This window comes from Sinocyclocheilus anshuiensis, unplaced genomic scaffold, assembly GCF_001515605.1.
Source record: "Sinocyclocheilus anshuiensis isolate Anshui unplaced genomic scaffold, SAMN03320099.WGS_v1.1 scaffold821, whole genome shotgun sequence".
Lineage (NCBI taxonomy): Eukaryota > Metazoa > Chordata > Actinopteri > Cypriniformes > Cyprinidae > Sinocyclocheilus > Sinocyclocheilus anshuiensis.
The window spans coordinates 618145-626871 of NW_015558606.1; the positions used below are offsets into that span (position 1 = coordinate 618145).

The window sequence follows — 8727 nt, forward strand, 5'->3', positions numbered from 1 at the left end:
AATGTGATTTGTCCCATCTTGTGCAGGTTCAGAGAGTTCTTCTAGGAATGACTCTCTCTATTTTATACTTTGTCTCCATAGCATCCGGTGAACTCAATGTCCTCCTTCATCTGCATTTATGTTTTGGAAAAAAGATGAGTAGAAAGGCAGTGATGGTTTTGGTCAAAAGTCACAAAGCAAAGTCACATGATCTTATCATTAGACTCTCAAGTGCGGTATTTTCCTTAGACCTCATTAGGCAGAGAAAGTCAGCATCTCTCCAACTGTTAAGCAAGACAGAACAAGTTTGTATCTGTGCTTTAACCATTAGCGCTTGGGAATATGCATGCGGTGATGATGTGGCTGTCAGCTGGTCTATGAATCAGGATCCTGCTGCTCATCTTGAATCAGCCAACCACGGCCACATATGTGACCCTGGACCACAAAACCAGTCTTAAGTCGCTGGGGTTTATGAACAGGTTGATTGGTCTTATTTGTATTGGAAAATGAAGACTGATTACCCCTTGGCAACTGCTAGTTGGTCAAACTAGTTCTTAAGAAACAGTCTTAACATGGTGGCTAAGTTTATGCAACTGGCCCCTGATTGGAACTAGCTACTGAACCCAGCATGAATAAATCTTTGTAAGCGCGAGCTTATCACTGCTGCTGTCGTGGATAGTAAAAGCTGTGTCTGTGCATGTGTCTGTGGTGGTATTTAGGTTTAATCGTCTTTTCAATGGTTCAGTCTTCTGTGAAGGTCGTTTATATGGTTGCTTACGGTAAAAGGGGCAGGATCAAGCTCACATGTGCTGTGGGACATAATTGACGTGGTCGCGGAATCTCCCCCTGACTGAGCGCCTGGTGGAGCAGACTGGAGCAGACTGGAGCAGGGATTGCCAAAGTTGTGTCTGGGGTGAAAGTGGAGCTCTGGAGTTTCTTTCAAGATAATTTTATTGCAGCGAGGTGAGTTTTTCATTGCGCTTATAAGCTCTATCTTTTGCCGCAGTTCGCGTTTGTGTGCTTTTTCCCAATTAAACGATGAAAATATGTTCATAACGGAAAGTTGCGTGCATTTTTGTGTCTGGATGGCAGTGACGCCGGGAGTCTGGGTTAGTTGGCCAACCAGGAGAAGAGACGGAAAACTTACAGTTTTGCATGGATTATTTTTAGAAACCGTTATTTGCCCAAAGATGCTCAAAACTCGTCGTGCAATTTATAATGACTGGCGCGATGTTTGACGTCTGCGTCGGTGAATTCCAACTTTGGAATTTTAGAGATTTGTGATGTTTTATTTAGCGCGTTCTGTTAGCTACGTAAACGTTACAGTTTTATAAAAACGCTACACTTAAGCTTTATTAAAGTATTATTTTTTCATATCCTTGAGTCTTGTTATCAAATTTATTTGGGATGCTGCATTTCGCTGTCTTTCCCAGGTGTCTTTCCTTAGCGAATTGAATGTTCCAAAACAGGCAATTGCTGGAATGATGTCGACTAATATTTGGCAAAGACCTCGGGAATGATGATGTGAAGTGAAGGTGGTCAACTCCATCATGCCCTAGTATTCCAGACAGCCTATCCTTTAACAGCTGTATCTGTTTATGGAGGAAAACATCGTGTGCTGTTGTCGTTGTTCTGTCATATATTGTGCAGAAAGTATCTCGACTTGATACTCGTTTGTTTTTCTTTCTTTTTATTGTTTTGGTTTAATGCAGCGCCGTGCATCGTTTCCCAAACGTCAGAAAGTGCTAGTTCCTCTTTCGTGCTGGGAATTAAAGCGCTCTAATTAGCAGCTATGGAAAAAGACTTTTAAAGGTCGCTTTTATGTCTTGGATGATGTTGTTAGGTAGTTTGTACCATGAGTTCTGCTCTTGCCTGGATCCAGAGGGCTTATTGGAGAGAAAGAAGCACGATATTATCTGTGAGAGGAGAAATATGATCTGCAGAAAATGAGTGAGGGATTTCATAACTTTTTTGGAAACATGTAAATTATTGCACTGGGTCGTAAAGTTCTATGTTTTATTAAAAAAATTGCTGCAGAAAAATAAAATGTTGTTCCCATCAGCTCCTTATCATTTGATGTCTACAAACTTCAAAACCAGTGGTTCTCAACCAGGGGCTGGGGCCAAAAGGCAAACTTCCAAGGAGGCCACACGATGATTTAAAATAAGCTATATAAAACAATTACAATATTCTATATACATCACTTTCATCACTTTCTCACTTTCACTCAGTTTTTTTCTAGTGCAGCATAGAGCAATTTTCCCACTACTTCCCATGGAGTGATGCACACAATCTTCACTTACAATTTGTTCTGACCTGCTTGCTTTAGCTCCTGTTACTGAGACATTTTTTTTCTTCAGTTGCACACAAAGCTGAAATTTGTTTCAATATTGTGTCAGAAACACCAGTAAAATTAAATCTATAAATAAAACATAGTGTTGCTGCATTTTTTGCTTGTATTACGCAACACTCTGGAATGCTTGATTCTGATTGGTCAGTCGCAACCTTCAACACACATATTTCTGAATAATGTCCGTTCCCCATGGCAACACTACAACCACTGTGCAAACTTATATCCCCTCCATAGCTGTGCTAATGTTCTGTCTCAGTCTCTACAAGTAAATATAACCATTTAAAGTTAAATCAATATTAAATATTAATTCATTTATTTATTTTGCAAATATTATAATATTTTTGCAAAAGAAACCGTTCAAGAAACCATGTCTGGGTTTCTTTTACTACAGTGATCGCGTGACTGTACAGTTTACTATAGAAAAATACCGAAAGTGACCAAAGAGTGGCTGCTGAATATTACACATATATTGAGGACTTTGGAGTCAAAAAGACTGAGAATCATTGTTCAAAAGTATGCGCTAACTAGGAAAATGTGCAAAAAAGAGCAGTACAACTGTAGTTTTTCATGTACCCACAACCAGCATATATCTGAGACGCTTTCAAAACAAAGTAGCTGTATTATTTTTTGGCCAATATCTGATGAATCAGCTTCGACAGCCATTGGTTTCATCAGTCTAGGTGCTGTGCTGAGAGAGCTGGCATGAGGAGTTAAACTTCCTGATTGGGCATAGCTGCAGGAATGTGCTCTTCCTTTGAGGTCATGGGGTTGTACCTGGTGAGCTGGAGGTCTGTTTCCCCAGGGGCACCTCAAATACTACACATACACTCATACCCTCCCCCCTATAGTTCCCCATCATCCCGGGAGCAGCTCTGTTCTTTGATGTGTGCTGATGTTATGCAGTGCAGCGTGATAAAATCTGTTGTGATTGTTCCTAATTGCAGCAGAGTCCACCTTCTTGAGGACGTTTCCTGATTTTCTCTGACTGGTGCCCTTTGAAACAACTTCGCATCTCTTAGTCACACTTATTGGTCAGTAGACGTTGTGAAATGTGATTTGTCCCATCTTGTGCAGGTTCAGAGAGTTCTTCTAGGAATGACTCTCTCTATTTTATACTTTGTCTCCATAGCATCCGGTGAACTCAATGTCCTCCTTCATCTGCATTTATGTTTTGGAAAAAAGATGAGTAGAAAGGCAGTGATGGTTTTGGTCAAAAGTCACAAAGCAAAGTCACATGATCTTATCATTAGACTCTCAAGTGCGGTATTTTCCTTAGACCTCATTAGGCAGAGAAAGTCAGCATCTCTCCAACTGTTAAGCAAGACAGAACAAGTTTGTATCTGTGCTTTAACCATTAGCGCTTGGGAATATGCATGCGGTGATGATGTGGCTGTCAGCTGGTCTATGAATCAGGATCCTGCTGCTCATCTTGAATCAGCCAACCACGGCCACATATGTGACCCTGGACCACAAAACCAGTCTTAAGTCGCTGGGGTATATTTGTAGCAATAGCCAAAAATACACTGTATGGGTCAAAATTATCGATTTTTCTTTTATGCCAAAAATCTTTAGGATATTAAGTAAAGATCATGTTCCATGAAGATATTTTGTAAATTTCCTACCGTAAATATATCAAAACTTAATTTTTGATTAGTAATATGCATTGCTAAGAACTTCATTTGGACAACTTTTTAAAGGCGATTTTCTCAGTATTTAGATTTATTTTCCGAGTTATATCTCGGCCAAATATTGTCCTATCCTAATCAGCGTTCTGCATAACGTAAATATTGCGCTATTGTTTTCACGTTGCTGTAGGCTCTCACGTCTTGTTTGCGCTCTTAGCATCTTCTCCTGGGTTTGCATGTTTGTTTGGCACAGTGCTGCTATGTTTGCATGCCGGGCTTCTCTGTCTTCCTGGTGATTTACTCTATTGTTGACAGTTGATTTAGATGAAGATAAAAGAGGCCTTTCAACTCCATTTCCCACCGCTTTCTCTAGACAGTTGCCTCTTCACCCAACTGTACACTCGTCACTTTAGCCAGCATTGTAAGCGACAAGCTGCAGGATGCTGTTGCTGGATGCCATAAATACATTTTAAAGCTGCTTTGTTTTGCATCTCTTGCAACAACCGACTAGGGTTGAAAAGATTTTCGATCGATATCTTTAGCTTAACATGTTGACAGGATCTTGTGCTTTAGTTGTCAGACAGTTTGCAAAGTAAAAACTTAAGCTAGGCTGCAGCCACGCACGTTCAGACCAATGTCGTTTTCCATTGTGTGCTATATTTTACACATTTTTTGTCTTGTCTCATCACAACTGTTGTGCTTTAAAGGCATAGTTTACCTAAAAGAGAACATTGTGTCATCATTTACTCACACTTATGTTTTTCCAAACCTGTATGACTTTATCTAATATTCAAGGGCATTTTGGAACCTTAAGGTGCATCACATTTACCATTTCTTGGTGAAATTTCGCAGGCGAAATCCAGTCATTCCAATAGGAATCCGTGCAAACGGGAGTTTCACACGTGGGTGAAAAAGTTCCCCATGAGGATTTCACTCATTTTCAAGTTGCTCATGTGAATTCTCTGCACTGACCAACAGAAAGCTGCTTGGTTTGAAAGTTACCTCTATGTGAGCTGTTTATACATCGCTACTCTATTAACAATAGACAATTTAGCTTTTTTTGCCTGTGATTTCCACTGAAAATTCACAAATGTGACTGCATCTTTATTGACAGTAATTATTTGAGCAAAAAACAGTTCCAACATTCTTTAAAATATCTCTCTTTGTGTTCCACAAATGAAAGTCATGCAGATTTGAAATGACATGAGTTTGAGTAAATGAAGCCAATTACTCATATATTGGCCAAAGTTAGATTTATTTTGTGAGACTGATTACAAAAAAAAATATTATGTAAGCTTAAAAACATTGACTTGTTTTCCTTATCAGGCAGTCAGATATTATAACATTAAAAAGTACATTTTTATATATTTTTTTGTAATAAACTTCTATTCCTTATGGAAACGTAGAGAATTGGAATAGATGTTTCGCAATGCAGGAGCGCAGCTTGCTTTATCTCTTGTTTTTCAGTTGGTGGAGAGGGTCAGATGCTGCAGCTCACTCCATGACACTGATTTCTGACATGCATCCACTCTGTCATGCCAATGCATTATTCAGATGGCCAGGTTTGCACATTTAGCTAAAAGCACAGCAGAAAAACACTCAGTGTTTGGTCAGGTGGTCACTGGTGTATGTTCGTGCTTACATTAGCATTCAGAGTGCAGAGACGGCCGTTGTTAGCTGGATGATGGAAACTTCAGATGCGGCAGCAGCTCGTTAATGACGCTTTTATTTGACTGGGACTGTTTTAGCCAGCATGCATGTGCAATGAGGATCTGGCATAAGATGCTGTGTTTATTGTGGTGCATTTATTGCCACTTCAGCCTTGCTAACTCCATCTGATCTGTTGTAATTCGCAATACGTACTCTCTGGCTGATCCCATCTCAAGCTGCCCTGTGAAAACACATGTCAGCAGTGCCACTGTGCATATATGTGTAGTCCCAGACTTCCTGTTTTCTTATGCCCACCCCCCTACCAGCAGGACCTTAGACCAACACCTCCCACAATCCCTCCATCTCACCAGGTCTTGTTAACCCATCCCCCTCTTCAAGCACTCCCCCTGATAGTGTGTGAAATCTGGAGGCCTGATGGAAGATGAGGAATTTCACCCTTTGACCTCTGAGAGCGAGGGCTGGACGGGGGCTATCCATTCTTACTGCCGAGATCTGTTTCAGCCGGGTGAATTTTTCCAGCTAATTCATATTATTCTTTTGGATTAGTACCGCCGATCTCTCTTTGTTCGATAGCCATGTTTTGGATGTGCGAAGTTACCAAAATAAAGTAAACAGAGAGGTCGTGGGAATGGCAGCCATTGCTGCGAGGCCAGTGGCATCCCAGGTGGCACTGAAGGAATGTGTCGCTGTTGAATTTTCAGCTTTCTACAGCATTCCAGAGTCAACATGGGGTGAAAAGGTTGCTCCTTAACATTCCTGTTGGGGACTGCCAGTTTTTTTGATTACAGTAAATTATTTATCAGTAATTTATTTTTCTGTTCCTGCTTCTCGCACTTACAGATGATAACCAATAAATGGCCGATATTAAAAATATATATTGTCTAAATTAAATATAAAGCATTAAATTAATGAAAAAAATGAGTTTTAAATGCTGTATTTACATAAACATTGCATTTATTGGTGATACGAAATTTTATTATGATTATTATTTAATTTAAAATAAATAATATAAAAATTTAAAGAATAGTAAATCTAAAAACTTTACAAAGAACTAGGGAGGTCAGTTGATGCTAGTACCTTTCTGTCTGACACTTGTCTAGGATTTTGTCCAGATATGTTTCCTATAGGGATGCTGAGTTTGCTGTAAGGTGTGTGAGGTGAAGTTGAGGAGCAGGACTATGTTTGAGCTTTTTTAGGGTGTCTGCAGATGCTGAGCCACACAGGGCCGGCTGTGTTTTGGCAGCTAGCTGTTCTTTCCCCCAAATGACCCGGTGAGGAGCGACGAACGGGTTTCTGTTTAAAGGCTTTGTGTGCAGCGAGGAGGAAGTGGTTATGTTTGTTTAAACTGAGCTGCCCTCTTTGAGCGTGTTTAGCCACGTGGGACAAATGAGCAAAATCTGTCCCCCAATTTCAACACCCCCACCCCATTCCCTGTGTATTCCTCCGACTGAATTCATTACACCCCTTTTGGCTGGGTGTTAGGGGAGCCCTGAATGTTGGCCTGGGCATAAGATTCATCCGTTCCAAAGTGTTGACTCATTCAGCATTCAGGACCATAAAATGTCCATCCAAATGTGGACTCTGGGATGAAAGTGGCCACTTCCGCATTGAAATGCAACCTTGTCTGGAAGATAGTGTGGGAACAGTTGCGCTTTATGAGTTGAGTTATGAGTCTTGAAAATACTTTGCTGTCATAGTAAACATGTATCCCATGTTTGTATGTGGATCAAACTCAACTGATCGCATTGCATTTTTGCATGCAGCTCCTGAGGACAGCCCAATAGAAAACCATTTCTTGCCTTATGATTTTCATCAAACTAAAGCTTTCTATATAAATATATATAAATAATGGCATGTTATAGTTTAGAATAACAGACCTAGATAATTGAATTGTAGCTCAGTTTTGTCTAGCATGTTTCTATAGTTAACTGGATTACAGTTGGCCTCAACATTGTTCACTTTCGATATATGCACGGCATATATTTTAAATATTCAGTAATACATTTGGTTGTGTATTTGGACAGATGACTATAGCTTGACTATGTAAAAAAACCCACTGTAGCTCGATTATATCTGCAGATGCAAATATACTGACTGCTGTGTATTCATGCACTGATCTCCCTCAGACTGAACTGAACTCTTTTTCTAAGCTGCAGCAAAAACAACAAAAAAAAAGGGAAAAGAGAAGGAAAAATCTTGAAGCACAGCCATGGGTATGGAGTGAGTCATTTTCATGTGTTTGTGGGAGTTAGGCTGCTTCCTCTCAGTTTGGTCTAAACACAAGTTCAGCGTGCCAAAAAAAGTTCAGGAGAGCTGAGATCTGCGAGCTGTGTGTGGTGACCTGGCTGTTTACACTCTTAGTAGTGAGGTGCATATTGGAGGTATTTTAGACATTGCTGTTTTTTTCCTGTTTGTGGACCGACTGAGTCACCAACAAGTCTAGACCGTCCCACTACAAGAGCCACTGTAGGAATCTTTCAAACTTCATTCATTAACGTCACACACCAAACAGCATTGTTCACTTTAAATCTGGTTGTAAGAGGTTATTCATTTATCTACTCTATCATTGTTATTAGGGCTGCTCGATTATGGCAAAAATCATAATCACGATTATTTTGGTCAATATTGTAATCACGGTTATTTAACACGATTATGAGGGGGCCATATGACCAAAACTTTATATGAGTGATTTATTTAAAGATAGTGATACATATCAAATATATATTTCCTGTAAATAAGGTTGCTATGACATCTACATTGTAAAGACCAGCGGAATTTCAAACAAACAAACAAAAAGTCCTCAAAATAATTGAAAATAATTAAACTGTCAGTAATAAAAAAGCAAAGGACAAATACAATAGAATAAAAAGATACAAATGAAACAAACTGTGCTTTAATGTTTTTTTATGCAAGTCTCAAGCAGTTTACAGCCTACTACAGAAATTAATATCAAATGTAAAATAAAACAGCATAGTCTTCACTGTAAGAATTAAACTTTCTTTGTGTCTTATTAAAGCTACAAAAGTCCTTCACTCAAGAGCAGTGTATGATTTTGAATTTGCCTTTTGTTGTTTGATTAATATTAAGCACACAGTCGCA

At 39.5% G+C, this 8727-nt stretch overlaps 1 protein-coding gene across 1 annotated transcript in view; it reads left to right on the top strand.

The window, feature by feature from the left end:
* Window positions 1-848: 848 nt before the first annotated feature.
* LOC107680249 (fibronectin type III domain-containing protein 3B-like) overlaps window positions 849-8727 on the top strand; it is a 157956-nt gene continuing 150077 nt past the window's right edge. The window contains exon 1 of the mRNA XM_016476057.1: window positions 849-942. The gene's annotated coding sequence lies outside the window, so the exon portion shown is untranslated. The remainder of the gene's footprint in view (window positions 943-8727) is intronic.